The 22,871-nt window shown below is 44.2% G+C and overlaps 1 protein-coding gene across 4 annotated transcripts in view; it reads left to right on the forward strand.

The window, feature by feature from the left end:
* The first annotated feature begins 10,553 nt into the window (after positions 1-10,553).
* Positions 10,554-22,871, forward strand: part of PPARGC1A (PPARG coactivator 1 alpha) — a 626,509-nt gene continuing 614,191 nt past the window's right edge. For 2 of the 4 annotated variants that reach the window (XM_081048191.1, XM_081048194.1), the window contains exon 1: positions 10,554-10,984. The gene's annotated coding sequence lies outside the window, so the exon portion shown is untranslated. Of the gene's footprint in view, positions 10,985-15,617; positions 15,638-22,871 lie in introns of those variants that run through there. The other 2 variants (XM_081048184.1, XM_081048193.1) reach the window with 2 other exon arrangements.

The raw sequence follows: 22,871 nt of genomic DNA on the forward strand, positions 1-22,871 counted from the left end.
GTTGACATTCCATATTATTTTATATTAATTTCAGCCTAGTGGTTAGACATTTATATAATTTAAGAAGTGATCCCCCTGACTAGTACCCACCTGGCAGGATGTATAGTTATTACCATATTATTGACTGTATTTCTTAAGCTGTACTTTTTTATTTTTTTCAGTTTTTATTGGAGAATATTAGAGAACAGCATGTTCTTCCAGGACCCATCGGCAACATGTCAAGTCATTGTTTTCAATCTAGTTGTGGAGGGCACAGCTCACTGGCCCATGTGGGACTCGAACTGGTGACCTTGGTGTTATGAGCACTGCGCTCCAACCACTGAGCCAACTGGCCACCCCCTATCCTGTACTTTACATCCCCATGACTGTTTTGTAACTACCAACTTGTACTTCTTAATCCCTTTACCCTTTTCACCCTGCCCCCAACCCCCTCACATCCCCTATCACCCCCCAAAAATCTAGTACCCATCTGACAACCTATGTAGTTATTACAATATTATTGACTATAATCCTTATGCTATGCCGTACATCGCCATGACTACTTTATAATAACCAATTCATACTTCTTAATCCCTTTCCCTTTTTTCACTCACACCCCAAAACCCCTCCCATCTGGTAACCATCAAAATGTTTTCTGTATCTACGAGTTTGTTTTTGACTTGTTTGTTTCTTTATTTTGTTCTTCAGATGCCACATATAAGCAAAATCACATTCTATCTGTCTGTCTCTGTCTTATACTCCACTCAGCGGGTCCATCCATGCCACTGCAGATGACAACAACCCATTCCCTTCCATGGTCAAACAGTATTCCATGGTATAGACATGTACCATCTACTTTTTATTCATTCATCCATCAACAGACACCCAGGCTGTCTCCATATCTTGGCCATTGTGAAAAATGCTGCAATGAACATGTGGATGCACATGGCCCCTCAAAGCAGCATTTTGAGTTTATTTGAATAAATAGCAGGAAGTGGGATCACTGGGTCCTTCTTTGTCATTTGTTATAGCCTTTTTTTTTAAAGTCTATTTTGTCTGGAATAAGTATGGCTACACCAGCTTTTGTTTGTTTGTTTCCATTTCCATGAAATATCTTTTTCCATCTCTTTACTTTCCATCTGTGTGTGTGTCTTTCAATCTGAAGTGAGTTTCTTGTAGGCAGCATACGAGGTATGACAATTAAGTTTGAGAACTTGTTGCAACGATGTTGCTAACCTTTTTTTGATATCAGAGGGATCATTCATTATAAATTTGTACCAACTGGACAGTTAACCAAGTTTACTATTTGGAAGTGCTGAAAAGGCTGCGTGAAAATGTTAGACAAAAACGACCTGAACTTTTCACCAACAATTCATGGTTCTTGCATCACAACAATGCACCAGGTCACACAGCACTGTCTGTGAGGGGGTTTTTAACTAGTAAACAAATAACTGTATCGGAACACCCTCCCTACTCACCTGATCTGGCCCCCAATGACTTCTTTCTTTACCTGAAGATAAAGGAAATTTAAAAAAATTTCTTATTGGGGAATATTGGGGAACAGTGTGTTTTTCCAGGACCCATCAGCTCAAGTCAAGTTGTTGTTTTCAATCTAGTTGTGGAGGGTGCATCTCACTGGCCCATGTGGGAAGTGAACCTGCGATCTTGGTGTTATGAGCACTGTACTCTAACCAACAAAGCCAACTGGCTGCCCAGATAAAGGAAATATTGAAAGGGAGACATTTTGATGACATTCAGGACATCAAGAGTAATATGATGACAGCTGTATGGCCATTCCAGACAAAGAGTTCCAAAATTGCGTTGAAGGGTGGACTAGGCGCTGGTGTTGATGCACAGTCTCCCAAGGCGAGTACTTCGAAGGTGACCATAGTGATGTTCAGCAATGAGGTATGTCGCACTTTTTCTAGGATGAGTTCGCGAACTTAATTGTCCAACCTGTATGTAAGGGGTTTGTTTTCTTATCCATTCAGCCCTCCTCTGTCTTTTTTTTTTAGATTTTTTTTTTTTAATTGGGGAAGGGGAACAGGACTTTATTGGGGAATAGTGTGTACTTCTGGGACTTTTCCAAGTCAAGCTGTTGTCTTTTCAATCTTAGTTGTGGAGGGTGTGACTCAGCTCCAGGTCCAGTTGCCATTCTTAGTTGCAGGGGGCACAGCGCACCATCCCTTGCGGGAGTTGAACTGGCAACCTTGTGGTTGAGAGGACACGCTCCAACCAACTGAGCCATTTGGGAGCTCAGCGGCAACTCAGCTCAAGGTGTCCTGTTCAGTCTTAGTTGTTGGGGGTGGAGTCCACCATCCCTTGTGGGAGTCGCCTCCTCTGTCTTTTGATTGGAGCATTAAATCTATTTACATTGAGAGTAATTGTTGACAGATATGTAACTATTGCTATTTTATTATTCATAAATTTGATCTCTCCCCTTCCCTCTCCTGTCTGAAATCCCTCTAACATTCCTTCCTTATAATACTGGTTTGGGGTGATAAACTCCTTTAGCTTTGTCTTGTCTGGGAAGCTCTTTATCTGTCCTTCGATTTTAAATAATAGCTTTGCTGGGTAGAGTAGTCTTGATTGTAGGTCCTTGTTTGTCATCACTTTGAATATTTGCAGCCAATCCCTTCTGGCCTGCAAAGTTCCTGTTGGGAAATCAGCTGACAATCTATGGGAGTTCCCTTATATGTTACTCATTGCCTTTGTCTTGCTGTTTTAGAATTCTTTCTTTAACCTTTGCCATTATAATTATAGCATGTCTTAGTGGGGGCTTGTTTGGGTTGATTGTTTTTGGAACTCTCCGTGCTTTCTGGGCTTGTATGTCTGTTTCCTTCACCAGGTTAGGAAAGTTTTCAGTCATCATTTCTTCAAATAGGTTCTCAATCCCTTGCTTTCTCTCTTTTCCTACTGGTACCCCCATGATGCTAATGTTGTTACACTTGATATTGTCTCAGAAGTCTCTCAAACTTTCCTCCTTGTTTTGGATTCTCTTTTCTTTTTGCTGTTCCAATTGGGTGTTTTCTGCTACCTTGTCTTCCAAATTCCTGATTCGCTCCTCTGCTTCTCCTAGTCTGCTGGTGATTCCTTCTAGTGCATTCTTCATTTCAGTTATTACTGTATTCTTCACTTCTGACTGGTTCTTTTTTACGGTTTGTATGTCCTTTTTTATGCTTGCTATCTCTCTGTTGAAGTTTTCACCAAGTTCCTTGAGTATCCTTATAACCATTGTTTTGAACTCTGTCTCTGGTTGGTTGCTTGCCTCCATTTTATTTAGTTCTTTTTCTGGAGTTTTCTTCTGTTCTTTTAGTTGGGATGTATTTCTTTGTTTCCTCATTTTGGCTGCCTCTCTGTTCATTTCTGTGTATTAGATAGATCTGTTATGTCTCCCACTCCTGGCCAGGTGGCCCTATGTAGTAGGTGCCCTGTGGGGCCCTAGAACAGTCTCCCTGGTCATTTGCTCTGGGTGCTCCAGCAGTGTCCCTTGTGTGTGTTTGTGAGTGCCCTTCTGTTATAGTTGATACTTCATTGCTATTAGTATGTCAATGGGTGGGCATGACCCTCAGGCTAATTGGCTGTGGGGTTTGTTCATGTCCACAGCTTACAGGCTGGGCTCACCCCACTGAGTAGGATTTGCCCCAGCAGGCTCTGGTGCCTGTTGAGACCACTCTTTGTGTGTGCCGCTTGTGGGGCTAATTGGGCAGTACTGTGCTGTGGTCTGAAGCCAACCTCCAGGTATGTTGGTTTTGGGGCTTCTTGGGAGGGCCTCTGGGGCAGGCATGGGTTACCCCACTTCCTGTGACCTGCAGGGGATTACCTAGTAGGAGCTACAAAACAATGCATGGTTTTTTGCTGCTTGTGCTAAATCTGGAGACACATGTGAGAGGCCATGCTGTGAGCTGAGGATGGCTGCCACCAATACCAGGCCTAGGGTAGCTCTACAAAAAGCCAGGACACCCCAAGGCCTGCTGCCACCTGCTAGTTCCCTTAAAGTTCAAGTACTGATAAAGCCTCGTGGGGCATGTGAGTTGGGTAAGGCAGGGTCTCAGGGAGTCACTAGAGTGGGAAGAGTTATGTTTAGCAGGTTAATGTAGATTCTAATTTGGTGCCAGCATGGAGTGTGGAGCTAATCAGGAAAAGTCTCAGAACACACGGATGCCAGTCATCGCCCACCTGGGGCCCATGGATTCTGATAGTTTTCAAGAGAGAGTGCAATGAGGGCGGGGCTGGCTGCTTGATGAGAAAGTGCCTCCAGTGTTGGGGGAATTGGGTGGGGCAGGGACCCAGTTAGTCAGTAAGGCAGAGCTCCAGAGCTCAAATCAGATTCAGATTTGGCTGTAAGAGTAGGGGGCGGGCTCAACACATTAAAGATGGCTTCCACCTGCCAGGCTTTACCGGAGGACTCCACACAGGGAAAATGGTGACTGTCCTCCAGCCCTGACCTTGAAGCCACACACCTCAGTCTGTTCCCCATGTGCTCTTGACACCCCTCAGTCATTGTCCCACCGCTGGAGCCCAAGGTGAGTGTCTGCAAGTGAGTGAGTCTGTGTGTGGGCCGTTTAAGAGGATGTATGGGTTTTCTGCAGCCTTCTGTCCCACCTGGATAGTGGGAATCCCCACTGTTTTTCACAGTCAGATATTGTGGTGGCCCCTCTTCCGGGCACCAATATGCCAGGCTGGGGAGCCTGGAATCAGGCTGGGGTCCTTTGCTCCTCCAGAGGGAACCTCCAAGGCTGAGGTATCCCTCCTTATTTTCAACCTCCGCATGGGAGCTTGGGACCAGCCCAATTCACGTCTCTGCCCCACCTGCCAGTCTCCACGTGGCTTTTTCTTTACATCTTTTGTTATAAAACTTCTGTTCAGCCAAGCTTCAGATGGTCCTCCAGGTTAACTGTTCTATAAGTTAGTTGTGATTTTAATGTGTTCACAGAAGGAAGCAGGCACAGTGTTTATCTACTCCACCATCTTGGACCTCAAAAAACTGAAGTTCTTAATTCTCTATTTTTTTTTTTAAACTTTCTGTCACTTCCCCTCCAATCTCTCTTCAAGTGGCCATCAATAAGACCTAGCCTCACTTTTAATGACTTGATGGAACAAGTAATTCAAATAAAGCCGAGATGCACCCCGTCCACTATTCTCTTAAACATGTTGGTAGCGACTTCTGGAAGGAAAGAGGCTCAAAGTGAGGGCCAGGCAATGAGAAGGAAGATGTGGCTCTGTGCTCTGTCCTGGGGCAGATGCTAACTGCTACTTGGAGCACGATGATTAAGAAGAACACGTGCCATAGTGCTATAGGGAAATAGGGTTTCTTGGGCTTGAGTATTTCCTACCTCCACAATCATGTAGGTTAATGTGTGATCTTGGCCAATGCATAACTTCTATGAACTAAGCTCAAACTGGCTTATAATTAATGAGGAGTTTATTGGCTTAGGCACTTGGAAAGTCCAGGGAGGTGTCTAGGTTCAGGTTGGGCTGGATCCAGTTGTTCAAAAGATGTAAGTCATGAATCTGTGGTGCTTCCTCTCAGGGCTGGCTTTTCAGTCTGGTTTTTCTCTGGGCAGGCTTCATTCTGAGGCAGTTGGGATCATTCTCGTGGCAGTAACATGGCCCGGAAGAGCTCCAGGCTTATATCCTCCCAGCTTTGCTTTCCCAGGAAGGAAGAGCACACCTCATGCCTCCTAGCTCCAGGAAAAATCTGCGGTAGAGCTCATATCAGGAATCATGGGTCACCTGTCCATCCCTGGAGTGAGGGAGTTAGGTCAGATCACTAAGACAGGGGAGGGAATGATTCTCAAAGGAAAAGGCAGGAGGGGACTGTAGCCAGAAGAGGGAACTGATGCTAACAGGTTAAAAACAACAGATGCCACTTCTTGCTCTCCTAGACTATGTTCTCTAGGGAAAAAGTAGAAATGTAACAGTTCCCACTTCATAAAGTTTTTGTAAAATGAGATGGGTTAATGTTTGGGTAGCAGGTGCTCTTGGTGCCCTCCCCATCCCCACAGCCCTTACCATATATGTGGCCCCAGATTCTAAAGTCAGCCTCTGCAGCCCCTCGCCTGAGAACTTTCTCTGGCTGTCAGACCCTGCTTTGTTCATGCTTGCCACGAGTTGCTCATGCTGAGACATTAACAACACCTGGGGGCAACCTTCAGCTAAGGAGTTAGAGGATCAGTAGCCCAGACCCCTCGCCCCTCGAATGGAGACACTCTGAAATGTGTGTTCTCTACTTCCTCCCAGTGGTTCCCAAGTAGGACTCAGCTCTGGCTGCCCACAGCTGTACCTTTTCATGATTCCTTCACTTCTTTATATCACTCCCCCTACTTCCTTACCTGTGTTCTAGGATCTCCCAAATAAATAACTTGCACTCCAATCCTTATCTCAGGGAAGCCCAAAGTAGACTGTGCTGAATATCATGCCTGGTTTATTATAAGCATTCAATAAATGTTCGTTATTATTATTGTCATAATGATTTTGAGATCCATTTTCTGCCTTAGCTCCTTTTTGCATTAACTGCTGCCTCCTTTTTCATGCCCTTGTTTCACAAGGGATCTTCCTTGTTTGTTACACCATTCCTCTCCCCTCTAGATTTTTCCTCATCTCACTACTTCTTAACTTTAATCCTTCCCCAGGGTATTTATAATTTTGATGAGAGAATGTAAAATTTTAAACAATTACCTAGAAAAATTGGCAGCTATAAAAACTGGTAGACCAAACAACATTGGCTGAAGACTGTAAACTCCTTGAAGCCAGGAATGAAACTGGTTTTCACTTTGCCTGGGATTAACCATGAGTTTGTATTCAGAGGGCTTTTTTAAATAAGACAAATTAGCAGACTTTATTTTAATAAAGGAAGGAGACTGAATGCAATCAAACTTCCTCTGTACATTACATCTGCTTCCCATCTGCAGTGTTTGCCAAAACGATCATTTTTTACCCACATCCACAGCAATTTGGCCTCTCGCATCTGCAGAGCGGAGCAGCCATTCACTAAATGATACCCTAGTGGTATGAGTGTGTTAATGCACGTCATTTATAAACAAGGAAAACACCCCAGTATCATTTGGACTACCAACCAATTTCCAATATGAAATTAATGCAAAACTTATTTCTTGGGGGGAAAGTGTTTCTGAATAAAGATGGATTTTCTCATTAATGGAATGATTCAATTCAACAAATCACACATTTTCAAGTGTGACAAATCGTGACTTGGCACTATGACAGGGGAAAGCACGCAGAAGAAAGTTTGGTTTGCCTTGAGCAAACCAACCACAGAGGATTTGGAAATCAAAAGCTGTCTGTTTTGTGTTTCCATCTTCAAACTTCTGAATACTGTACAGCAAGGAGCTGGCAAGGTGGCTGGCGTGATCTTTTCTCAATGAGCTTGTGGCTCCCTGTTTCCCAAGGGGTTGTCTCCATCTGTTCTGAGCCCCCCGTGGGGGTGGAGAGGGGTGTGGCTTGTTTTTATGTTGTTGAGAACCGAGCAAATAACCCTCCGTGTTACTGCGCTGATGCCAGGTGAGCAAAGCTACCGGGGAAGAATTCTTTCAGCGTGGAAGGGCTGCCTGGGAGAGGGGCAATCTGGGCAAAGAGGGAGGCATTTTATCAGAAGTTATCCAGGTAGCTCTCTTTGGGCCTTCCCTGTTTGAGAAAGAGAGAACTGGAGATTTGAGAGGAGCCGAAGTTTTGTGGCTGGAGGCCAGATGTCACTGATACAAATGTGCCCATTTGTTGCTCAGAGGAGATTCTTTCCACCTGTTCCTGCCTCTCCTTCACTGGATGTCTGTGTGGGCCTTGGACCTGCTCAGTGGATACAGGTGTTTGGAGGTGGGACAGAATAACTTTCAGGGAAAGAGAAGTCAAAGCCAGAAGTCTTTGGTTCAATACCCAGCTCTGCCACTTGCTAGCTGTGGGAAGGATGGGGAGTTGGGCGAGGGTCTCTCCCTAAACCTCAGGTTCCTCATCTATAGAACACACATATAATACCTTCCTCACAGGGTCCTCTTGAAGAAAAGATGAGCTAGTAAACATGCTATTCATGTTTAAATGAACACATCTCACAAAGGTACACTTATCACCAATTTTGGCAGTTAAGAGAGTAGAACCACTGGCTCTGTTCTTGGGGGGATGTGAAATGGTCAGATAAGAGCAGTACAATGTTAGGCTCAGTTAGATCTGGTTGAGAGAGGTAGGTGGGTCACAGGTTTGGGTTCAATTCCTTCTACTTTGTAGCTGGGGAGGTGGGGCAGATTATTTAGCATCCCTGAACCTGTTTCCAGGTTCAGGGTTCACATTTATGAAATAAGGATAAAGAGTCCTGATTCTTCCAGGATCGTGGTGAGAAATAAATCCATTCATTCAACAAACAGGAAGGGGAGTAGAAGTGGGACCTGAGCTGAAACCAGGTGGCTACAGGAACAGAATGTTAACTTGACCTAAAATATATATGACAAGCACTTTACAACTAAATTAGTAGTGCTCTGTATAAATATTATCTAAAGTACTTTATTTAGACGGGAAGCCTAAGAAACCCCAGGTGTTGGGCCTAATTTTATATTTTTGAGTCCCTTGACATTTAATATTTATAGGAGAGGGACTGCAGGGGGATTAAAATGGGGGGCAGCATGAAGAATGTGTCCCTTTTCCTCTCAGCCTGGAAACACAGGAAACAATAGAAGGAACGATGGAGGAAAAGCCCCTCTATGCAGTATTGGTGAGATCAGCACTAACTTCAAAAACCGAATAGAATTTCTGTGAGTCTGATACTTCTTAAAAACTATTGTATTTTTTTCAAGCCAGGTCAGTCAGCATTATTTGGGTCTGAAGTTAGTAACGTTGAATTTCATCTCTCAATGTTCTTTCTGATATCATTTTTAGGAAAAAAAAATCATTTTTTCCTTTATTAAAATCGACAGTAGCTAGTACAGTTAGGGACCACTGTTTTGAAACACCATTCTTCACAAACCCAAAAAAGATGAAGACTTATTTTTTTTTAAAAAAAAGATCATTTGACGTATGTTGAAAAAATAAGTCAATCTCAGAAAAAGAAAACAGGTATTTAAGCCAGAAATCTAAGGTTTCCTGAATCTCTACTAGAAGCAATGCTACTTGCAAGAAAACAGAAGCTGTCTGTCTAGAGAGATCCTTTTCTCCTGCTTTATTTCCCCTCTGAAATCATGAGCCGATGTTTGTGACATCACTGGGTTGCTGTGGAAATGTTTATTGCACAGAGGATTTCGACCTCAAGTGGGGAATTTACAAGAGGAAGTGTGAACTCTTGGAAAAACACAATTGGTTTGAATAAAAAGGAACAGCATTTGGAAAAAGGATACAAAAAGAAAACAATACAAATTGCCTATAACAGGTTGTTTCAAGGTGGTTTTTTTTTTGCGAGGATTTAAATACTTGTAAGAGCATCTTACACAGACATGCCAATTTTCCTTTGAATTTTGCTAACTATAAATATCTGTATAAAGAGTTGGGGGGAGCAGTGAAGGGATGGGTTTTTTGCAGAAAAACAAACTTTCAGCTACTCATTTATTAAGACTGAGAGGTTTGGTCCTAAAATACCATCGTGTGTGTGTAATTATATCTGTTTACATTTTATAACATGCAATAGACTTAATAGAATAGCTTCATTAAAAGAATTGTGACTCAAGGGCCTGAGTTTTCGTACAGAAGCTACAAAATCCGTTTGCATTTGTAACTGTTAAATCAACAGAATGCCAAACTAGAGCCTTTCTTCCTGCTGGGGCAGTGTTGTCCCCTAAATCCACTTTCCAGTTCGCTCCGCCTAGCCTAGTTTGATGTAGCATTGACTTTAGCTTAACTACAGCAACTGGCAAAAGGAAGTGGGTTTGCATTTGGGATGGGAGGCGGCGGCCACGGGTGTGATGTGCCTGCGTGGATGCCCGCGCGCGTGCGCGCCCGCGTGCGCGCGCGGGACCAGGGGCACCGGGAGAGAAAGAAAATCAAAACGTAGCAACTGTGTGAAAATCATCTCCGTGGCTGGAAGCGGGGCCTCTGCTCGGGAAAGCAATTTTAGGAATTAGGAAAAAAAATCTTCCAAGAGGGTGGGAGGAAGGCTTGTCAGGAGGGTGCGTGGCGTAACGCAGGACCTGTGCGTCTCCGCGGGCGTCTTTTCCCCTGCAGGGGCTTAGGGCGACCCCCTGCGCACCTGCCCACCTGCCCGCCGCCGCACCCACGCCCCCTGCAGTCCTGAGCGCGCAAAGCCTGGCGGGGAGGGCGGCCTGCAGCCAGGGGGCTGCAAAGGTCTGGCGGTGCGGGCTGATTTAGTGGCCGGGGCTGTAGTACAGGCTGTCCCCGGCAGCCGGCGGAGTCAGCGCGCCCACGTGACGGCCCTGGCTCTCCGGTGAGCTCCCCAAACAGACGCACACCCAGCCGCGCGCGCGCGAGGGCGCGCGCGCGCACACACACACACACACACACACACACACACACACACACACGCACACGCACGCACCCCCGCGCGCACACGCCCGTCCCCTCTGCCTCTGCGCCCTCCATCCCGGCTTGCTCATTCTCTCGCCCGCTCGCTTCCCCTGCGGTCTCTCGCTCTGCGCGCACACACCACACACACGCACACGCACACACACGCGCGCGCACACACGCAGCCGGCACAGGCGGCGGCGGCGGCTGCCCAAGTCAGGACGAACCTCTCTAGGTACCGTCTTGAGAAGGCGGCAGCGGCAGCGGCAGCGGCGGCAGCCCGAGCATCCTGTCTCCGCCGGAGAGGCAGCAGCACCGAGAGTTTCCGTTCCCTTCCCCCTCCTTTTCTTTATTTTCAAGAGAATTTCTTCTTCGCTTATTGGTTTAATTTGATTTTGAAAATTTTGGGTTGCTTTTTTGTGTGTGCCTTTTCCCCCCCTTTCCTCATTTTATTTGTATCCAGAGCATGGCGGGCTGCGGGCTGTCGGAAGATACCTTCTTCTCTTCCTTCTTTTACAACTACGGCTCCTCCTGGGAAACCCCTTCCAGCCAGGTAAGGGGTGGCTCGGTGCCGGGCGGCGTCGCGCCCCGCGCCCCCCGCCGCGCGCTCACTTGGCACTCGGCGGGAGGCAGAGGTTCGGGAGGGGGTGGGGAGGCTGGGGGGCCAAGTGGGTCGCACTGTCTGGGTCAGTGCCAGCCGGTGAGAGGAGGTGCCCCCTTCCCCCAGCACTAGCTCTCCCGTCTCCAGGGTCTGTCGCGTCCCTCCCGTGCCCAATCTGCCATCCACACCTCCCCCACCACACACCTCCCAGCCCAGCGGGAACCCGGAAAGAGGCTGGAGCCCGCACATTACCCCGAACAACTCTCGGCAAAACCTGGGAACTCGAGCGCAACCTTCCCCAAGTCGCCGCGGGCGCCGCGCCCCTGTGCGCCGGGCGCCTGCCGGCCCTCCAGTTGCGCGGAGAGGCTGCGGAGCTGCGAGTCCCCCGCGACGTGCTCTTCCTCCTCCACTCCCCCTGGGGCCCCGAGCCACCTCTTTCCCTAAAATGGCTGCAATCTCAAGTGGAGGCGTCCTCTGACCCCGTGGAGGGGGGAGGGCAGAGTGAATGCCCCGGTGCCCATGACCCCTCTCCTCCCCCAGCGCGCACAAGCACCCCACAAACACACTTAACTTTGATGACTGTGCAATGCAGTCTGGCTGCATCGTGCCCTCGACGCTCCTCACCGCCGGCCTCTAGGTGTGCTTGTTGGTGTGAGGGCGGGGGAGCTGGGGGTAGACGCCGGAGGGGGGGGGCGTGGAAGCAGATGGGTGTTAGCGGGCTTCTGACAACCTGGCGAGGCAGGCGTGTGCTCAGGGTCTAGGGGTGCAAAAGCTATTCTGGGAGCCAGAGCGAGAGAGGAAAATGCCTTTTAATTAAATAACTGTTGTAGTCTGCTGCCCCCACCGCTTGTTTGGTGAAAGTCTACAGGCATCTATCATCCCCAAACTACACGGCGAAGTGGAGCTGGAGTCGAGGGAGGAGGTGTGTGTGTGTGTGTGTGTGTGTGTGTGTGTGTGTGTCCAGACTGGGGAAAGTTCGGGCTAGAGGCGAGGTGAAGGAGCAATGGTGAAAGGCACAGCAACTCAGGGGGCTGTCCGGGGCACCGGGGATTCCCAGGCCCACGAAGCGCGCGCCGGGTGTGTGTGTGCGGGGACGGTGTGGGCCGGCGGCGGGTGACTAGGAAAAGAGCTCCATTTGGCCCGGCTCGCCCTGCTGCCACAGTGTCTCTTCTCCCTGGCCCTCCTGCCAGGCTCGCCGCTTGCGGGGCTGCCCGCCACACTCGCCAGCTCTGGCGCGCTCCCTCCCGGGCCCGGGGCGCAACGCGCTCCTGTGAGCTCGCGGTAAAAAAACCAACCTCCGAGCGAAACAACCGAAAAATGTGCTCCGCTGTCGCCGCATCACCCCCAGTTTCCAAAAAACGGAAAATCGCCAAACTAGTAGTTGCCGGGCGAAGATCTGGCCTTTCTGGCGTTAGCTCTCCATAAAGCGCGGTGGCCCTCCCAGTGAATAATACATAAGAGAGCCTGGGAGAGGCTTCTGTCGCCGTGGCTGGAGCAGCGGGAGACGGCGGCGAGCTCCGGCCAGACCGCCGGGCCGCCGCCACGGGTGGGGGCGTCTGGGCTGCTCCCGGGAAACGTGCCGGCAGCTCTGGGGGCGCAGAACTCCGGGTGGGGTTGGGAGGGCGGCCCAGCCACGTGAAATGGGGGTTCCAGGAGGGGCAGCCAGGAAAGGGGAGGCCCGGCTGTTAGTAGAAACTTGCAGGAACTGCCGGGGTGGTCGTGCTGCCGCTGGAGTTGGGGGGCTCAGGGGATGTTCCGGCTGCCCGTGGCCGCTACCCGGAGCTTCCTTCAGGCCACCTTGCCTTGTCTGGCGGGGCCCGGGTGCTCTCCACGCCTCCGCGCGCTGGCTCGGGATTGCCGAGAGCCACGGACCCCTCCGGTTCAGCAAACTCCAGCTCTCCAGGAGCGTCCGCACACCTGTGTGTGTGTGTGTGTGTGTGTGTGTGTGTGTGTGTTCGTCCGTGCACGTGTGTGTGTGAGTGTGTGTGTGTATGTGATTGTCGATGAGTCAGAAACCGACTCCAGCTTGCGTTTAAAGACCGAGACCCGTAGAAAAGGCTTGATTGACCCCACGCACCCGGCACAAAGCCCAGCTGGGATTCAGGATTCCTCGGCAGCCCCGAGCCCCCCAGTCCTGGAGTCAGATGCCTTAGGATAAGTTTCCCAGCGCGTACCCCCGACCTGCACCTCGGGGCCGTGCAACTCGGGCACTTTGTTTTCCTCGGAGGGAAGACAGAAAGGAGACTCGGGTGTGAGGAAGCGCGCAGTGATACAGCTTTCCAGCGATGGGAGGGTTGGCAACATCTTTGATGAGATAGGAAACAAGTCATTTAGAGCATTTAAAAGCGAAGGGCTGCGGCCGGATTTTGCAAGACTGGCAATCACGTGCAAACTCCTTGGAAACCAAAGGAGGTGGGCGAGAAGGAGGGGTGTGGGGCCAGGTTGGAGTCAAGGAAGGAGAGAACCAGAGCAGGGGGTGGAGGTGGCGGTTTAAAAAGAAAACTATCGGTTCCTTCGGGTAAAGTTAGTTAAACTTGGTTTGGAAAAGCATTTTCCCAAAAGGCAAGATCTTGCTTCTAGAAAGGGAGACTCATGTTGCTAAGAAAATCGGAAAGAATTTCTGATAAAGCAGCTGGCGCTGCTCTGTGGAGGACGATTAGCTTTCGGGCTGGTACTGGGTGCTGTGCTACACTTAGTGCAGTGGAATTATGTGGGGGTGGGGGCGGGGAAAGGGAGATCATTTGAAATATTGATTTCTTCTTCCAGTGGTGCGGTATGAACTTTAAGATAAAGTACAGAAACAAATGAGCGAGGTACGTCGTTAGAGGAAGGTGCCTCCAAGCCCTACTGAAGCTTTGATATCTGGGGGTAAATGCGGCCAGGCTGTGCGTTTCTCCAGGATTTGCGGTTTCCTACGCAGCCACTTCACCATTTTCAGGGATGAAGAATGGGTGTGCATAAGGACCTAGGTTCTTATTCATCCCCAGTTTGCATTTTCAGCGTTTGAGCTGAAATGGCTGAGGAACGTACTCCTAACTGTTTCTACAGAGAGAAAAAAAAAATAAAACAAAGACAACACTTTAACTCTCATCTTGGACTCTGGGCAGGGCTGTTAGAGCGAGGTCTGCGCCAAATTTGAAAGAGTGAGACTTATTCATGATTTTTACCTGAATTGCTGCCAAAAAGCTTACAAATTCTCTGTTCCCTAAAAATAGCAATGCTCTTCAAATATCATTTGTTTACCTCAATTAAAAATAAAACCCTCTTCCTAGTGTATAAAGTGCTTATGAAGGTAAGGGTTGCTTGGACTAAAAAAAAAAATCAAGCTTTTTATTTCTAGATCAATATGATGTGCTCTCAACATCTAATACCATGTAAAAGGAGCCTTTTTACAACATCAATAGCAGGCAGGCATGTCTCCCTAAGAAGCTCTTTTCCTGGAATCACAAGGCATTTTTGATTACTTTCATTTTCACAAGAAACCTGATTATGACACCTCTGGTTATAAACAAGCAAGCGAAAAAAATAATGAAGGTAGGGGTTCTTTATAGAGAGACCAGGACATTTGGGAACTGGGCATTTATTTATTCATTACTAACACAAAACAAAAACAAAACCAAAAGCCCAATCATGAATCATTGTTGACTGGAAGATTTTTAGTTCTTCTGTGACGTTTTGTTATTAAAGCTGGTGGTGGAGGGGGGTTGGGGTGATTTTTGGGAGAGAGCCCAATGTGTATTAGAGCTGAAACTACATCTGTTACCATTTAAAAGCTGGGAAATTCCATCTTATATCTGAGTAGACCATGTTGCAGATATTTTGCACCCACTTGCCAATGTGCAAAACATACCATATAGTGAGAGTTGGGGGGGAAGCATCTGCTTAGGTGGAATTTATTTCTTCAATTAGAATGAAAACCCCAATTAAAGTGTGTATGTGAAATGTCTCTGATTTGGCTCAGTGCAGCAGACAACAGACCATTCTTTAATTTACAGTTTCACGCCTAGGGATGGCAGTAGTGCAAGCTTCCAAACCCCAGCTTTATCTTTCTATGCTGTGCTTTTCAACCCACCAGTCCCTCCGGTAGTTCTTTAAGCTTTCTGTCTCCATCGTGAAACTGACCGCAGAGGGGTTATTATTGCTTGCAATTTGGGCCTAGGTCACCTTATTACTTGTCACTATGTAAGCCCAAATCGAAGCAGGCCAGGTCTGTATGATATTGAATCAATCAATTGAAAGTGAAAAATGGAGCCAATTAGCTGACTGCTTGGGTGTCCATGAGGCCAGACATCTGACTATGCACCCGATTGACCAGTTGTTTGGTTATTGGGTAGCTGAACCTGAGTTTGTGAAGAGGTTACCAACAGACTTGACTATGTTTTTTCACTTCTCTTTCTCCCCCCAAACCCCTGCCACACCATCAAAATTGCCAGACAACAGATATAAAATGGCATCCTTGTTAAGGAGACACACTATCTTCTTAGAGTAAGCAGTGTCTGTTTTGAATTCAACCCTGGACTTTTGTTAGCTAGTACCTGTAATTCTTTGTACTCTATCTTTTCAAGCAGGATAGAAGTTTCAATGCAGAAACATTAATGGATGTGGGTAAGTTGTTGAAAGCTTCTGCTGACTGCCGTTTTTTGTTTTTGTTTTTTTGTTTTTTGCCTTGGTACTACTTATATGAATATAGATAGCCAAAGCAGAAAGCAACCCACTGAGGAACACGCTTTTTCCATCCAGTCTAAGAACTATAAGGAATTTAATATTTTTTCCTCTTTTCTGGGTATTTCATAATTCTTAAAGTGGTAACAATGTTTGGATCCATAGAGATGAACCGAGACATGGGAATGTCCTCCATTTCATTTACAAAGTTGTTAGAAAGCTAATATCTCAAAGTTCAAAATATATAAACTGGGCTTCTATACATTGTACACATTTTTATTTTCCTGAAAATGTATTATGAACTGCAAAATAGTTTTTAGATGTATTTCTATATATTTGCCTTAAAATACATTTTACAAATCCACCTATACGAGGGTGCCAAAAAATGTCTACACATTTTAAGAAAGGAAAAAAACTGTATTAAAATTGTAATACTCAATATACTCAATATATACCAATCAATATATACCAATATATACCAATACTCAATATATACCAATAACAAAAGATGAATACAAGTCACATTTGATTTCTGCAATTACAAGAGGTGCTCACAGTGGTTACTATCAGTGTAATTTTAATACAGATTTTTCCTTTCTTAAAATGTGTATACATTTTTTTGGCACCCTCTGCACCCTATGTATCAAGCTCACCTAATCCCAGTTTCCCCAACATTGGATTTCTCCTAGGTAGAGAGAAAAATACAAGAGGCTTGTAATAACTTGGATTTGTTGGAGGTCGTCCAGTAAGGCTAGCTTCCTTAAAGCACTGGTTAAAAAATACTGTTTGCTTTTCTTTATAAAATTCGGTGAACCTAAAGCTTGGGAACCAAAGAGCAGAGACAGTAGCTACCATTGATTAATGCTGTTTGAAACACTTTACATATTTTTGACTCATTTAATCTCCATGACAACATATGAGGTAGGTACTTTTATTATTATTCCCATTTCATAGATGAGGAAAATAAGGCACAGTGAAGGACCTCTCCTAAGATCTCAGCATTAGTCAGAGGCAAGACTGGCATATCCTCCAGGCAGTCTAGTTACAGAGCCCAGAATGCTGGCTTACTCTTACTCTCTACACTCTACTTTCCAGTACAACATAAAGATACCATGTGGCTACACGTACATTTCTAGCAAGTTTATGTTGGTGTCATTCATTTGCCAGCTTCATGAAATAGAGAAGACCTCCTTTGCCCAAGTATGTCCATCTTTTTTTCTTCGGGTTGTTTATGTAACCAGATACAATTCTCTTTGGTGAATGAAGTGAAGCCTTCTGTTTTGGTGAAATCAATTATAACTACCTAATGCTTTTTCTTTTTTGCCCTTGGTGATGGACTAAATGTTACAATTTACCATTTTTTGTTTGTTTGTTTAAATGGTTGATGCAGTTTGAAAGATAAGCAGGGTCTTCAGATTACCCACTCCCAATATCAAATAATTATGATTTAGTGGAGGGCTCATTGCAAATGTACGTATCAGTAAAATGACATTCTACAGAAGAAAGACAAATTTAAGATACGTGAATAGAATAATTTTATAAATAGTCATTCAGATGCATCAAAACTATATATGCATATATATCTATATATTTATATATACTCACTTTCATTTTATAAGCAAACCCATATCACTTTGGGTTTGCACTGTATACATTTATGTTTGCAATTTAGTCCAAAATGTACCTTTCTTATCATGGCCATGTCGTAACAGGTGTCTTCTGTACCGAATCATGCACCTAACATTTATGTCCATCATGATCTAATATCTTTTAGTGGTTCATCCCTCATATTGTGATCTTCCAAAATGCAGTTGGTGAGAAGGGGAGGGAAAACATTAAATGTCAGTAGTTACAGCAAGACAGTCTCTAAGAGGAGGGCAAAGACTTGCTGGCTGGTTTCACATTCCTGTGGCCCTAGCGGAAAGGTAACAGTGCAGGCTTTGCATTGGAATGAGAATGGGGTCACCTACCCTTTGTAGTCATCATCAAGGAAGCAGAACTACCTTCCAGAGAGACCATAGGAAATCAATGATCACACTTTGCCAGTGAAGAGGCAAACGTGGACAGCAGACGGCATTAAATAAAAGGGCAGCAGAAAAGTGATTTACTCCAGAAGGCAGTGTGACTTTTTGGTCCCTTCAAAGAGTTCGCACTTTTGATGTAACAATTATATTGAAATATTTCTTTTGGATCATATGTTCAAAAAAAATAGAAGAAGAAGAAGAAAAGGAGAAAACGTGATGTTATAGTTATTTCAGGAAAGCACACTGTGTGGAATATGGTACTAGATCCCACCTTCCCACATTTTTTTTTTTTTTTTGCTAATAAGAATTGACCTGATTTGTTCAAGTTAGTAGATTTCTGTTTGTTTACTTCATGTATTCCCTAACACGGAAGGGAAGCTAGCCATGGGGAAAGGCTCACCTTGACAAGAAAGTGCAGCAGAGGGATATTCATCCAGGAGAGGCGCCGGTGGGAGAGTGGGGGAAGGGTGATCGCTGATGTGAAGGGAAATGTAGGTGTGCAGCTTTAATGAAATGTGGAAAGGCAGGTGTGCAGTTCTAATATGCTTCCCGTCTTTAGCGGGTCCTCCTGATCTACGTCTTCCTGCAGATTTGAAATACAAAAACTGCAGATCATAGCTGAGGGGCAAAGAGAATGTCTGGCTTATATCTGGGAGAAGACAGAACACTCTTGTAATCTCTTGCCTCAAAGAGTACTCGAAAGTGTGTTAGTTGTGTAACAACAAAACAAAACAAGCAAAAAAAGACGCAAAGAAAAAACTCGAAACCAAAAAGCCCTGCCACATTTTGCTCCAATTTTATTATTTCCAGTAGCAGTTTAGTCCCTAATGTTAACAATGAATGATTATGATTCTGTAGTTTCGTTTACAGCATAAATTAGCATTTTGTTTTCTGTTACAGCTTTTGAATGAGGAATTATAATGTATAATTTGCTGAAAATAGATGTTATCATCTCTTAGGATGAGAACAACCACATAAACTTGAACAAATGATAAAAATGGAATCAATTACATTTCAAATGGAAGTAGTTTACAAACCTCCAAATATAAAGTGGCAGTAGTAGCTGGTTATTGTAACAAATAATTAGTTTTTTTAAACAACATTTATTGAATTCCATTGACGATTTGGTAATTGTTCACAGTCGACTGTAGCCCTTTCCTCTTCCAGAACGAAATGTGGCATGGAATGACTGCATTTTATAAACTGCTGTTTGCTTCATTATTTAGCGTTGCAACCAGAATGTATATTTATTTGCGTATGTAACTATTCCTGAGTAATAGGAAAACACTGAATTGAATAAAATAATGTCACCAAGACTAGTTGGTGGCTTAAGACAAACACCCAAGGCTGACGACTCAGAGTGTTTTTAAGTTCCAAAGAAGGAAAAGAAGCAAATAGTGACAATGGGTGTCAGGAGATGTTGAAGGGGGAAACATTTTAAATGATTTTTCAAATAGACAAGTCAGATTTTTACTTCAGCAAGAATTAATTTCTCTTTGCCACTCCCATCAGTCTCCTCCCCATAAACCCTTTCTATCTGGTGGTGTCATTTCTGTGTAATGCTCACCCCGAGTAGTCTTAGCAAGCTCCTTGCAGGAAGGAACCATGCCTTCCAAGGTTCTGGACCCACATGATGTCTCGCCTGTAGGAGACAGACAAACAGATATGTGGGAGAAATGGCTGAAATTTCAGAACACAACATGCATAACACTGTATGTCTTACTTGTATTGTTCTTTGTTCCATCTCTTAGGCTGATGAGGACAATTCTGCAATGTCATTTTTGAAAGCGGGCATTTGACTTGGAGAATAAATGAATCCGGCCTTCATTTAAGCATCCCCAGGGAAGAACATTGGTTTACCATAGGCTCACTAGACATTTTAATTTTCAAAATGAAAAGTTATGAAGTATATACTTAAATTAATAAATACAGAAAAGATAAAGGAGGAAAAATGGGAATCTGAGGTTTTCAAATTTTTACTTTTTTTTTTTTGGTAACTGTTACATGCTGAGTGGGTCATTCATTTTTGATTATTTCTAAGAGATTAATCTTTTTCTTTAAAGTTAATATGCAAAGAAATATGTTCAACATCACTTTATTTTTAGATTCCACGATTTAGTCTGAAACAAATCAGTGGTGCATTATAAACACACAAGAATGTATCTAATGACAGGAGTCAGGCTGAACAGATGCTAAAAAAGATGCTTTGTGTGAAGTCGAGTTAACTGCAGGAGGGAACGGAAAAACATCTCTAGAAGTTGGAGGGCTTGGGAGGTGAACACTACACAGACTCTCACCCATCGTGTGTGTGCGTGCGCGCACGCGATTCAGAGCAGAAGGGACTCCACGCGCTCTTACATAAAAGTAGGAATGATGACATCCATCCCTAGAATGGTTGTAAGGATTAAATGAGACCTTGGACCTGGGAAGACCATGTTATTGATTAATAAAGGGCTAAGTCAATGCTAGTGCTTATTAGTCTGTCCTCAAGTATTTATAGAGTACCTACCTAGACGGCAGGGTAGCAGAGCGCCTGGCACGTAGTAGAGTCTCAATAAATTATATTGAGTCAATAACAGAATCCATGTATTGAACAGTTACTGTAACATTCTAGAAAACTTTTAAAGTGCTTTACATGGATTAATTCATTTATTCATCTAATTATCCGTATTATGAGTATCACATATTACCTATGTCTCATGGGGAAGCTGAGGTATAAGGAAGTGAAGGGACTTAACCAAGATCACACAACTAATAAGTGGTATAGCCAGGATTTGTACCCATCATATCTGGTTTCTAAGCTCATGTTTTAAACACCATGCTAGTCGGCCTTCAGGTGGATGAACTGATGGGATGACAGAGGAGAATCAAAAAATAAAATATGCTGCCTTTAACATGGGTGTGAGTTTCAAGCAGAGCCTCACCTCTGTGCGGAGAAGGTTAGAGAATGGTTAGTGCTTCAAGAAAGGAGCGGATAACAGTGCTATAGTTATTTGGATGAAGGGGAGTTTACTTCTGGTGGAAGAATGACAAGGTTTTACGAAGGCAGTGGCATTTGATTTGGACTTTGAAAATGGGGGAGGATTTGGGTAGGTGAGAACGAGGGTGGCAATGGGGCAGTGGGGGCATTCAGGCAGGAGAAAAGCATAGGAATTTGTTAAGGACTAATTGTGAAGTGTCCTTTTTTGTTGATTTTTTTCATTCAACAAGATGTATTGAGCACCTACAATGTGCTTGTTCCTGCCCTCAAGGAGCTTTAGTTTAGTAGGAGAGACATAAATCACATGATAAACACACACACACACACACACACACACACACCATGCACATGATGTATAGAGTAGCCCCCCCCACTGCTGGGGACTCATTCCAAGACCCTGAGTGGATACCTGAAACCATGGATAGTACCAAACCCTATCTGTACTATGTTTTTTTCTATATGTACAAACCTATGATAAAGTTTAATTTATAAATTAGGCAAGTGAGAGATTAACAACAATGAAGTAGAACAATTATAACAGCATACTGTATCAAAAGTTATGTGAATGTGATCTTTCTCAAGGAATCTGATAACCGGTTGATAACCATGGCTACTAAGTGGCTGACAGGGTCGCATTTACAGCATGGACGTGCTGGACAAAGGGTGATTCACGTCCCCCCTCAGCAGCATAAGATTTTACCACGCTACTCAGAACAATGCACAATTTAAAACTTATAATGAATTGTTAAATTCATTGACAAATGAATTGTTAAGTACATTGTTAAATAAGTTGTTAAAGCTTAAAGGATTGTTTATTTCTAGAATTTTCCATTTAATACTTTCAGACCCTGGTTGATTGCAGATAACTGAAACCACGGAAAAAGAAACCACAGATAAGGGGGGACTACTGTATATGAATCCTTGTGTGTGTGTGTGTATGAGTGTATATATATAAATATATATGTATATCAATCTATTTCTATCTATCATCTATCTATCTATCTATCTATCTATCTATCTATCTATCTATCTATCTATCTATCATCTATCTATCATCTGTCATTTATCTAATCATCTATCCTTTAAACTGTATGAAGTGCTAAGAAAGAGAAATAAAGAATGCATATAGAGAGTAGAACAGGTGAGGGGTGCAGGGTCCACCCTACTCATTTTTTTTTTTTCTGGAATATTTTATTTTATTGTTTCAATTTGGGAAATTTACAAGTGGGGACTTCGAAGGATGAATCTACCATTGTCTCTTGGTGTTGCTGATTTTCCCACCAGCAGTTCCCTCCCTTTCTCTTATGTAGCCAAGGGAAGGAGCTAGCAGAGTTAGGATAATGTGAGTTAGTGATTTTGATAGATTTGCTTTCTACTCTGCTGTTTGTCTGTTACAAACAAGCAAGAAATCTTTCAAACTTAGTTGAAAGTTAAGAACCTTGCATCATTTAAAATCTCTGTTGACAGTGTCAAGAGAACAGTTTAATTAGTAAATCAAAGTTTTATTTTGGATTTTACACTTCAATAGATTACTAAACTTTTTCTGGATTAAAATTAGTCACCCAAACTAGAGAGTGAAAAAGCATCAGAAGTTGAGGACACTCTGAGGCCCACGCAGCAGTGCTAATGAAATCCTTTACTTTTTTCTTTGTGTGATGTCCCAGTAAAAGGGTTACACTGCTTTGTGAAAAAAGCCCCCAAAATTGTAAAAGGGAATGTAATCATCTTTGCAGTGTTAATCAAAGGCTTGTTATTTTAGGAAGTTGGAGTCCATTGCTCGTTGATTTTTTGACTCTGCTAGTAACAGTTGTATTAGAAATAATTTAAAAATGATTTCCCCCAGTTAAACTGGTCTTAAAGGACAACTTGCGAAAAAAAAACCCATGGATTTATTCTTTCTTTACACATATTAAATCTGGTTCATTTCTCCCAAATTTTGGCCACATTCATTCTTTTCCTGTACTAGTATAATCAAGTATGATGATGTTTTGGAGAGTGTTTGTAAACTGTAAAGTGCTCTCTTAGTCATTATCATTGTGGTGGAAGGAGAGTTTGCCTTCTGAAAAGAGAAACCATTTTTTGTATTATAGTAGCATTGAATACAGACCCAGAAATAGTCAATGTTAAATAAATATACATTATACTCACTTAGGCGGTTATTTTTAAAATGCTT

This window comes from Rhinolophus hipposideros (assembly GCF_964194185.1).
Source record: "Rhinolophus hipposideros genome assembly, chromosome: 1".
Taxonomy (NCBI): Eukaryota; Metazoa; Chordata; class Mammalia; order Chiroptera; family Rhinolophidae; genus Rhinolophus; species Rhinolophus hipposideros.